At 51.2% G+C, this 12,010-nt stretch overlaps 1 protein-coding gene across 2 annotated transcripts in view; it reads right to left on the bottom strand.

Annotated features, from left to right (window-relative positions):
• The window catches only part of CEP85 (centrosomal protein 85), a 124,658-nt gene extending 113,014 nt beyond the window's left edge, over positions 1–11,644 (bottom strand). Inside the window, exon 1 of one of the 2 annotated variants that reach the window (XM_069761745.1) lies at positions 11,561–11,644. The gene's annotated coding sequence lies outside the window, so the exon portion shown is untranslated. The remainder of the gene's footprint in view (positions 1–11,560) is intronic. The other variant, XM_069761746.1, reaches the window with a different exon arrangement.
• Positions 11,645–12,010: the final 366 nt, after the last annotated feature.

The raw sequence follows: 12,010 nt of genomic DNA, 5'->3' as shown, positions 1-12,010 counted from the left end.
CTGATCCGGGTACATGAAAGAATGAATGGGGCCATGTATCGTGAGATTTTTGAGTGCAAACCTCCTTCCATCAGCAAGGGCATTGAAGATGAAACGTGTCTGGGTCTTTCAACATGACAATGATCCAAAGCACACCGCCAGGGCAACGAAGGAGTGGCTTCGTAAGAAGCATTTCAAGGTCGTCCTGGAGTGGCCTAGCCCAGGGGTCCCCAACTCTAGTCCTCAAGGCCCACCAACATGTCATGTTTTCAGGATTTCCTTAGTCTTGCCCAGGTAATAATTGCATCACCTGTGCAATGCAAAGGAAATCCTGAAAACATGACCTGTTGGTGGGCCTTGAGGACTGGAGTTGGGGACCCCTGGCCTAGCCAGTCTCCAGATCTCAACCCTATAGAAAACCTTTGGAGGGAGTTGAAAGTCCGTGTTGCCAAGCGAAAAGCAAAAAACATCACTGCTCTAGAGGAGATCTGCATGGAGGAATGGGCCAACATACCAACAAGTGTGTGGCAACCTTGTGAAGACTTACAGAAAACGTTTGACCTCTGTCATTGCCAACAAAGGATATATTACAAAGTATTGAGATGAAATTTTGTTTCTGACCAAATACTTATTTTCCACCATAATATGCAAATAAAATGTTAAAAAAACAGACAATGATTTTCTGGATTTTTTTTTCTCAGTTTGTCTCCCATAGTTGAGGTCTACCTATGATGTAAATTACAGACGCCTCTCATCTTTTTAAGTGGTGGAACTTGCACTATTGCTGACTGACTAAATACTTTTTTGCCCCACTGTATCTATTTTTTTACTTTATAACTGCCCCGGGGGGGGGGCACATCATGTTATAAGGTCAGATCACTGATCTGACATTTCGCAATGCACTTTGTCAGTTCAGCGATCTGACGTGCACTGCTCCTGGCTTAACAGCGCCTGCTCTGAGCAGGCGCTTGGTAAGCCACCTCCCTGTAGGACCCGGATGCAGCCCAGTGGCCATTTTGTATCCGAGGCCTGCAGGGAGGAGACGCTCGGTACAAGGTGAGCACATCACCTTGTACCGAGGGTCTCAGGGAAGCACGCAGGGAGCCCCCTCCCTGCGTGATGCTTCCCTATGCCCCCGGAACGCTGCGATCATGTTTGATCGCAGTGTGCCATATAGCAGGGGGAAGGGAGGAAGAGCGGCTTAGAATTCCAGCCTTGTGCTGGCAGGCAGAGGAAACTGCAGCTGAGAGCTCTGTATGTGCAATTGAAGTAATCAGAACTTCTTCCTTTCCTGACAGGTGGTGTTATTAAAAGGGTATAATTCTACAGGTCTCCAAATATCTCAAACCTTCAGAGACCCTCAAAGGGAACCTGCCACCCCCAAAATCGAAGGTGAGCTAAGCCCACCGGCATCAGGGGTTTATCTACAGAATTCTATAATGCTGTAGATAAGCCCCCAATGAATCCTGAAAGATGAGAAAGAGAGGTTATATTATACTCACCTGGGCGGGCAGTCCGATCCGATGGGCGTCGCGATCCGGCATCTCCCATCTTCATAGGATGACGTCCTCTTCTTGTCTTCACACTGCGGCTCCGGTGCAGCCGTACTTTGTCTGCCCTATTGAGGGCAGAGCAAAGTACTGCAGTGCACAGGGCCTCTCTGACCTTTCCCGGCACCTGCGAACTGCAGTACTTTGCTCTGCCCTCAACAGGGCAGACAAAGTATGCCTGCATCGGAGCCGCAGCGTGAAGACAAGAGGATGTCATCGTAAGATGGAAGGCCGAGGACCGAGTCGCCCATCAGATCGGACCGCAGCGGGACCGCCCTTGGGTGAGCATAATCTAACCTCTTTTTCTCATCTTTCAGGATACATTGGGGGCTTATGTGCAGCATTACAGAATGCTGTAGATAAGCCCCTGATGCCAGTGGGCTTAGCTCACCTTCGATTTTGGGGGTGACAGGTTCCCTTTAAAAACGGTATTAGGGTATGTTCACACGTTCAGGATTTCCATCCTTTTTTTTTCCTGACTGTTTTTTAAAAAACTGCAGCTCTTGGCAGAAAACGCAGGTCCTTTTTTTGGTCCTTTTTTGGTCCGTTTTTGATGCGTTTTTTGATGCGTTTTTTGATGCGTTTTTTTTATGCAGTTTTCTAGCCAGAGTCTGTGTGTTTTCTAGAAATTTTTTTAGGGTTAAAATGGCTGAAAATACCCTAACCCTACCCCTAACCCTACCCCTAACCCTAACCCTACCCCTAACCCTAACCCTAACCCTAACCCTACCCCTAACCCTAACCCTAACCCTACCCCTAACCCTAACCCTACCCCTAACCCTAACCCTAACCCTATTCTAACCTTAGTGAAAAAAAAAAAAAAAAAATTCTTTATTTTTTTTATTGTCCCTACCTATGGGGGTGACAAAGGGGGGGGGGTGTCATTTACTATTTTTTTATTTTGATCACTGAGATATAACCTATCTCAGTGATCAAAATGCACTTTGGAACGAATCTGCCGGCCTGCAGATTCGGCGGGCGCACTGCGCCCGCCATTTTGCAAGATGGCGGCGCCCAGGGAGAAGACGGCCGGACGGACACCGGGACGCCGGGTGAGTATAAGGGGGGGAGATTAGGGCACGGGGGGGGCATCAGAGCACTGGGGGGGGGCATCGGAGCACTGGGGGGGGCATCGGAGCACGGGGGGGCGGGATCGGAACACGGGGGGGGCAGCCACACTCCGCCCACGCACTTCCGCCCGCTCCCCGCACTTCCTGCTGCAGCGGTTCTGCACATCAAACCGCAGTAAAACCCGCAGATATATTTTTGATCTGCGGGTTTTACTGCGGTTTGGACCTCACAATGGAGGTCTATGGGTGCAGAACCGCTGCGGCTCCGGAAAAAGAATTGACATGCTCCTTCTTTTTTCCGGGAGCTATTCAGCGCGTCTTTTTTTTTACAATTTCCGGACCATGTGCACAGTGTGTCCTGTTTTCCATAGGGTACAGTGTACTGTACCCTGCATGGAAAACAGCTGCGGAACCGCAGCGGCAAAACCGCCGCGGTTCCGCGGTAAAAAACGCACTGTGTGAACATGGCCTAAGTCTGTAAAAAGAAGGTTTTGTGAATTTTCTTGAAAATAATGAAAACTTGCTGCTAAATTATAACCTTAATAAAAGTGGCATAAGGACAATTGCGGCGGACCACAAAACCATTATGGGCGATGTAAAGGTGGAGTGACATCAGTGGCCCAAAGTCATTTAACCCCTTAAAAACATAAGCCTAAGGCTAGGGTCACATTGCGTTAGGGCAGTCCATTTAGCGCATAGCGCTACGGACCGCGCTAACGCAATGTCCCAAAGGGGAACGAGTTAGCCGATCCCCCTAGGGCAGATCCCGATCTGCGCTAGCGAGGAACGGACCGCGAACGCTGCGTGCAGCATTCGCGGTCCGTCACTCAAATGACGGCACATAGCTAGCGCACGCCCAATGTGGGCATGCGCTAGAGATGCGTTCGCCATTACAGGCTATGGCGGCATTAACGGACTACGTTACACCGCGTTTTGCTGCGGTGTAACGTAGTCCGTTTAACGCGGTCACATAACGCAATGTGACCCTAGCCTTACTTATTCAAATCTGTGAAAATGGGCTGTCTGCCCACTTTGATGCCAGTTCTGGTGCCCACAACCCATTTGGGCCAGGCTGGAGATACCTGGTTTTGATGTGGGGCGCCCTGTTTTATATGTCTGTAGTGTGAGATCAGTGGCCCAAAGTCATTTAACCCTTTAACGCTCTTTGGTGCCCACTTTAATTCCCATTTTTGTGCCAGTTTTTGCAGCTGTTTTTAAATGTATTCACATCAGGGCGCCTCCCTGCATCGTATGTTATTATGGTGATTTTTTTTATAGGTTTAACAACAAAAAACAAACAAAAGAAAAAAATTGCCGAATAAGAAACCAACTTCAGCTGCGACTGAACTAATAAGAAACCAATTTCTGCCTCATGGAATCATGGGATTTCTTGAAATCATCCACTAAGCTGTAATAATAATAATAATCTTTATTTATATAGCGCCAACATATTCCGCAGCGCTTTACAGTTTAACAGTATCAAACACAACAGACATAAGTAACAACGTTAACAATACAATAATTAAAGCGAAATAAGACAACCCTGCTCGTGAGAGCTTACAATCTACAATGAGGTGGGGAGATACAAAGTACAGGTGTGTATTTACAATGATGTATTTACAATGATGGTCCAGCCATCTTCAGAGGGTGGGGGATAGATGGGGATAGTGAATGGGCGACACACACACACAAACATAAAAGGAGTTTGATTAGTGAACTTGATAGGCCGCTCTGAACAAATGTGTTTTGAGCGAGCGCCTAATACTATGCAAATTGTGGATGGTCCTAATATCTTGGGGTAGAGCATTCCGGATTGGTGCAGCACGGGAGAAGTCTTGGAGTCAGGAGTGGGAGGTATGGATTACCGCAGAGGTTAGTTGAAAGTCATTTGCAGAGCGCAGCGGTCGGTTAGGCCGATAGACAGAAATGAGGGAGGAGATGTAAGGGGGTGCCGCACTGTGGAGAGCTTTGTGGGTGAGAACAAGTACTTTGAATTGTATCCTGTAATAAATGGGCAGCCAGTGTAATGACTGGCGAAGAGCGGACGCGTCCGAGTAACGATTAGCCAGATGGAAAACCCTGGCTGCTGCATTAAGGATGGACTGGAGAGGGGAAAGTCGCGTGAGGGGGAGGCCAATTAATAGAGCGTTACAGTAGTCCAGGCGGGAGTGGATCAGGGCGACAGTGGGGGTTTTAGTTGTTTCCATGGTGAGAAAAGGACGGATTCTAGAGATGTTCTTTAGATGTAAGCAGCACGAGCGGGCAAGAGATTGTATGTGGGAGGTGAAGGAGAGATCGGAGTCAAACATAACACCCAGACAGCGCGCCTGCTGCCGGGGTGTTATTATGGTGCCACCCACGGAGAGGGAAATGTCAGATTTAGGGAGGTTAGTAGATGGCGGGAGCAGAAGAAGTTCAGTTTTGGAGAGGTTGAGTTTCAGATAGAGAGCGGACATGATGTTGGAGACTGCAGACAGACAGTCAGTGGCGTTCTGTAGTACAGCGGGGGTAAGGTCAGGGGATGACGTGTATAGATGTGTGTCATCAGCATAAAGATGATACTGAAAGCCAAATCTGCTGATGGTCTGTCCAATGTAACATCTGGACGCTGAACAAGAACACAGTGTCCAACCGCAGCACGTACTGATAGTCTGAACCAGTAGCATAGCTACCAGGGAGGCAGAGGGTGCGGGCGCCCCGAGCCCGATGCTCTGAGGGGGCCCACCCGGAGCTACGGTACTGTAACTGTATCGGTGCGCGCCAATACAGTTACATTCTGCAGCAGGGCAGGAAGAATTGATCTCCCTGCTCTGCCGCCCAGCATGGGGCCTCTGAGCAGGAGGGGGGGGCCCGGTGCTAGCAGTAGGCCCCCTGCTGTCATCGGAAGATCAGCTGTACCGGCATTTAGCCGATACAGCCGATCGCATTGATGGGAGAAGGAGCGCTGCGCTCCTTCTCCCATCATCCCCTGTCAGTGTCGGCATCTGACGTCGCCGACACTGAAAGCGGCGCGATGACGTCACTGTCTGGTGCCCGCTGTCAGTTGATCAGCAGGAGCAGCGAAGGAACCAGGAAGAAGAGAGGTGAGTATTTAGTTTGTTTTTTTTTGTACGGGTGCTGCTGCCTTATTGCAGGGGCTAAAATCCAAACGAAGAAAAAAAAGAAACAGAAGTGCACTCACCGGTCTCTTGTGCGATAGTCCTTTATTAGAACATGTGCGGTCACACTTGGGGAGAACGTGGACAAAAAACGACGGCCGCTGTCTTATTACAGGGTCTGCCTATGGGGGGCTGTCTTATTACAGGGTCTGCCTATGGGGGGCTGCCTTATTACAGGGTCTGACTATGGGGATCTGCCGCCTTATTACAGGGTTTGACTATGGGGATCTGCCGCCTTATTACAGGGTCTGCCTATGGGGGGCTGCCTTATTACAGGGTCTGCCTATGGGGGCAGCCTTATTACAGGGTCTGCCTATGGGGGTGCTGCCTTAATACAGGGTCTGCCTATGGGGATCTGCCGCCTTATTACAGGGTCTGACTATGGGGATCTGCCGCTTTATTACAGGGTCTGCCTATGGGGGGCTGCCTTATTACAGGGTCTGACTATGGGGATCTGCCGCCTTATTACAGGGTCTGACTATGGGGATCTGCCGCCTTATTACAGGGTCTGACTATGGGGATCTGCCGCCTTATTACAGGGTCTGACTATGGGTGCTGCCTTATTGCAGGGTCTGCCTATGGGGGTGCTGCCTTATTACAGGGGCTGCCTTATTACAGGGTCTGACTATGGGGATCTGCCACCTTATTACAGGGTCTGCCTATGGGGGGCTGCCTTATTACAGGGTCTGCCTATGGGGGCAGCCTTATTACAGGGTCTGCCTATGGGGGTGCTGCCTTAATACAGGGTCTGCCTATGGGGATCTGCCGCCTTATTACAGGGTCTGACTATGGGGATCTGCCGCTTTATTACAGGGTCTGCCTATGGGGGGCTGCCTTATTACATGGTCTGACTATGGGGGACTGCCTTATTACAGGGTCTGACTATGGGGGGCTGCCTTATTACAGGGTCTGACTATGGGGATCTGCCGCCTAATTACAGGGTCTGACTATGGGGATCTGCCGCCTTATTACAGGGTCTGACTATGGGGATCTGCCGCCTTATTACAGGGTCTGCCTATGGGGGTGCTGCCTTATTGCAGGGTCTGCCTATGGGGGTGCTGCCTTATTACAGGGGCTGCCTTATTACAGGGTCTGACTATGGGGATCTGCCGCCTTATTACAGGGTCTGCCTATGGGGGCTGCCTTATTGCAGGGTCTGCCTATGGGGGTGCTGCCTTATTACAGGGGCTGCCTTATTACAGGGTCTGACTATGGGGATCTGCCGCCTTATTACAGGGTCTGCCTATGGGGGCTGCCTTATTGCAGGGTCTGCCTATGGGGGTGCTGCCTTATTACAGGGGCTGCCTTATTACAGGGTCTGACTATGGGGATCTGCCGCCTTATTACAGGGTCTGACTATGGGGATCTGCCGCCTTATTACAGGGTCTGACTATGGGGATCTGCCGCCTTATTACAGGGTCTGACTATGGGGATCTGCCGCCTTATTACAGGGTCTGACTATGGGGATCTGCCGCCTTATTACAGGGTCTGACTATGGGTGCTGCCTTATTGCAGGGTCTGCCTATGGGGGTACTGCCTTATTACAGGGGCTGCCTTATTACAGGGTCTGACTATGGGGATCTGCCACCTTATTACAGGGTCTGACTATGGGGGGCTGCCTTATTACAGGGTCTGACTATGGGGATCTGCCGCCTTATTACAGGGTCTGCCTATGGGGGATCTGCCGCCTTATTACAGGGTCTGCCTATGGGGATCTGCCACCTTATTACAGGGTCTGCCTATGGGGGCACTGCCTTATTACAGGGTCTGCCTTATTACAGGGTCTGCCAATGGGGGCTGCATTATTACAGGGTCTGCCTATGGGAGCTGCATTATTACAGGGCCTGCCTATGGGGGCTGCATTATTACACGGCCTGCCTATGGGGGCTGCCTTATTACAGGGTCTGAAAGTGCCCCTCTCGGCTTATACTCGAGTCAAGGTGGGTGGCAGGGTCGGCGGGTGAGGGGGTGAGGGCGCTGAGGCATACTTACCTAGTCCCAGCGATCCTGGCGCTCCCCCTGCCGTCCCACGGTCTTCTGTGCTGCAGTGTCTTCCCCTCTTCAGCGGTCACGTGGGACCACTCATTAAAAAAATGAATAGGCGGCTCCACCTACCATAGGTGTAGAGCCACGTATTCATTTCTCTAATCAGCGGTGCCGGTGACCGCTGATAGAGAAAGAGGCTGCGGCACCGAAGACCAGGCAGAGGGAGCGTCAGGATCGCTGGGACCAGGTAAGTATGTAATATTCACCTGTCCGTGTTCCAGCCGCCGGGCGTCGCTCCATCTTCCCGGCGTCTGCGCTCTGACTGTTCAGGTCAGAGGGCGCGATGACGCATATAGTGTGCGCGGCGCCCTCTGCCTGATCAGTCAGAGCAGAGACGCCAGGAAGATGGAGGCGCCGGGACCGGACGCTGGGAGCTGCAAGCAAGAGAGGCGAGTATGTGTTTTTTTTTTTTTATTGCAGCAGCGGCACAGATTTATGTGGAGCATCTATGGGACAAAATGAACGGTGCAGAGCACTGCATGGGGCACAATGAACGGTGCAGAGCACTGCATGGGGCACAATGAACGGTGCAGAGCACTGCATGGGGCACAATGAACGGTGCAGAGCACTGCATGGGGCACAATGAACGGTGCAGAGCACTGCATGGGGCACAATGAACGGTGCAGAGCACTGCATGGGGCACAATGAACGGTGCAGAGCACTGTATATGGGGCACAGCTATGGGGCACAATGAACGGTGCAGAGCACTGTATATGGGGCACAGCTATGGGGCACAATGAACGGTGCAGAGCACTGTATATGGGGCACAGCTATGGGGCACAATGAACGGTGCAGAGCACTGTATATGGGGCACAGCTATGGGGCACAATGAACGGTGCAGAGCACTGTATATGGGGCACAGCTATGGGGCACAATGAACGGTGCAGAGCACTGTATATGGGGCACAGCTATGGGGCACAATGAACGGTGCAGAGCACTGTATATGGGGCACAGCTATGGGGCACAATGAACGGTGCAGAGCACTGTATATGGGGCACAGCTATGGGGCACAATGAACGGTGCAGAGCACTGTATATGGGGCACAGCTATGGGGCACAATGAACGGTGCAGAGCACTGTATATGGGGCACAGCTATGGGGCACAATGAACGGTGCAGAGCACTGTATATGGGGCACAGCTATGGGGCACAATGAACGGTGCAGAGCACTGTATATGGCACAGCTATGGGGCACAATGAACGGTGCAAAGCACTGTATATGGGGCACAGCTATGGGGCACAATGAACGGTGCAGAGCACTGTATATGGGGCACAGCTATGGGGCACAATGAACGGTGCAGAGCACTGTATATGGGGCACAGCTATGGGGCACAATGAACGGTGCAGAGCACTGTATGGGGCACAGCTATGGGACAAAATGAACGGTGCAGAGCACTATATGGGGCACAGCTATGGGGAAATATGAACGGTGCAGAGCACTATATGGCACAGCTATGGGGAAATAATGATCTATTTTTATTTTTGAAATTCACCGGTAAATGCTGCATTTCCACCCTAGGCTTATACTCGAGTCAATAAGTTTTCCCAGTTTTTTGTGTCAAAATTAGGGGGGTCGGCTTATACTCGGGTCGGCTTATACTCAAGTATATACAGTATTTGGTGCATTATGCTACTGTATATGGAGGCCATCTAGGGGGCTATCATACAGTATGGATATTACAGCGTGTTGGCCATTATACATTGTTGGAGCCATCAATCAGTTTGGGGGCAACTAAGGAGTCAGTATACTGTGTGGGTGGTACTATATATAGTGAGGGGGCATTATACTGTGTATAAGAGCATCATACTGTGTAGGGGAGCTTTACGGGGAGACTCAGGACATTATTAAATGTAAAGTGGGCACTTATTGTTACAGGGGAACTCAGGTTACTGTGGCTATCAAAACGGGCACACAGGGCAATATTACTTTCTAGGGGGCAAAATATGGGCACTGTTTTCTAGGGCACTTGCACCCTGCAATACTATATTATAGAGGGGTGCTTTACAATTTAGAGGGTACAGAGAACCACACAGCAGGTGCAGTAATAGGGACACATACGGCAGCAGCGGCTCAGTATTGGGGTATCGGGTGCACTAATAGGGACACATACGGCAGCAGCGGCTCAGTATTGGGGTATCAGGGGCAGTAATAGGGACACATACGGCAGCAGCGGCTCAGTATTGGGCTATCAGGTGCAGTAATAGGGACACATACGGCAGCAGCTTCTCAGTATTGGGCTATCAGGTGCAGTAATAGGGACACATACGGCAGCAGCTTCTCAGTATTGGGCTATCAGGTGCAGTAATAGGGACACATACGGCAGCAGCTTCTCAGTATTGGGCTATCAGGTACAGTAATAAGGACACATACGGCAGCAGCGGCTCAGTATTGGGGTATCAGGGGCAGTAATAGGGACACATACAGCAGCAGCGGCTCAGTATTGGGGTAACAGGTGCAGTAATAGGGACACATATGGCAGCAGCGGCTCAGTATTGGGGTATCGGGTGCACTAATAGGGACACATACAGCAGCAGAGGCTCAGTATTGGGGTATCAGGTGCACTAATAGGGACACATATGGCAGCAGCCGCTCAGTATTGGGGTAACAGGTGCAATAATAGGGACACATACGGCAGCAGCGGCTCAGTATTGGGGTATCAGGGGCAGTAATAAGGACACATACGGCAGCAGCGGCTCAGTATTAGGATATCAGGGGCAGTAATAGGGACACATACGGCAGCAGCGGCTCAGCATTGGGGTATCAGCAGGATGAGGAGTTTGTGCAGGTTGGGAATAGATGGTGATGGCTGGAATGTGAGAAGTGAAATGTGTCTGTTTTCTCTGACGAGTTGTAGCTGGAAGTTGTCATGTCGGTCTGGGCCAGATGGAAAAGACGGGAAAAATGAACGATGCCATCAGAAAGGACGTCAGCGGTAAGACATTATCTGTAAGGCCACGTTCACATTAGCGTTTTGCGGGGCTGCGTCGGGCGCAGCCGCGGTGACGCATGCGCCCCTATATTTAACATGGGGGTGCATGGACATGCGTCTTTTTTGGCGTAAGCGTCCGGGCGTAGAGGACGCAGCAAGTTGCATTTTTTTTGCACCCAAAATCATGCCAAAAAAGGACGCATGTGTCACAAAACAATGCGTTTTGCATGCGTTTGTTTGCGTTGTGTTGCCGACGCAGCACCGCACAACGCAAATGTGAACGTAGCCTATCTGTGCTGTGATCTCTTATATGTTCTGTAGGGCTGGTTTCTACCACTGGCCATATGGCGGTAATATCCATGTAGGTCTTTATATAGCGATTATCTTCAGTAACAGCCCGGTCATCTGCTGAGGTTCTCCTCCACTATTAGGGGGCGTCACCAGTGAGTTGTAATCAAGGTTACCTGGTTAGGGGCCCACTCAGAAGCCTCACCCCCCTGGACCTAAACCCTAGCTACGCCTCTGGCCTGCACATAGCCGAGACGTTGTCCGCAATCCTGCAGCCAGGATGGGAGTCCTGCTGACCGGGATAGGACCGGAGTGAGTACGGCCCGGGCAGGAGTGAGGGAGACAGCTGCTGCCGGCGCATACACGAACATTGCTCTCCGGACTTCAGGTTTTCCGTTAGCAGCATACACACGCCCCCTGGTGGCCGCAGACGGGGCCGTTGTACATCTCCGCTTACTTTAATATGTAGCGTTCCTGCCACAGTCCATATGGTCGGTGCCAGTAATCTGCCCCTACACCAGACCTCCACCAATAGCGTTACCTGCATAGGAGCACCGGAAATAACGAGCGCCGACTACTCCAGCACCGGACACGCCGCCCAAACTCCGCGGGTGGGCAGGTCCAGGCTTCAAACCCACGCAGCCGGCGGTGTCTAGCCACGCCCATACTATAGTATGCTCACCAATAGCAGTGGACCCTGAAAGCTAATTGTTGCGCTTGTGAAATCGTCCTGTATCAGACAGACTGTGATTGGCCCATGGTTAGACAGCGCCTTTAATACGCAGCTGTTGTCGGGCGGGGATTAAGCTGGCGCTAAGCAACACAGCAAAGGCGGGAAGTTGAAACACTACTGCTGAAATCGTCAGACTCAGCAAGGTGTATGTGGCGAGGAGCTGCTCCTGTCATGGCTTCCCTTCAGCACTCCAGTGTGGAGAGATGTGCAGCCTAGCTGCTCCTAGAACGCACACTACTCCATTCTCAGTCCTAGTCA

The sequence above is a fragment of the Ranitomeya imitator genome, chromosome 3 (assembly GCF_032444005.1).
Source record: "Ranitomeya imitator isolate aRanImi1 chromosome 3, aRanImi1.pri, whole genome shotgun sequence".
Lineage (NCBI taxonomy): Eukaryota > Metazoa > Chordata > Amphibia > Anura > Dendrobatidae > Ranitomeya > Ranitomeya imitator.
This window is presented reverse-complemented; position numbering and strand designations above follow the sequence as displayed.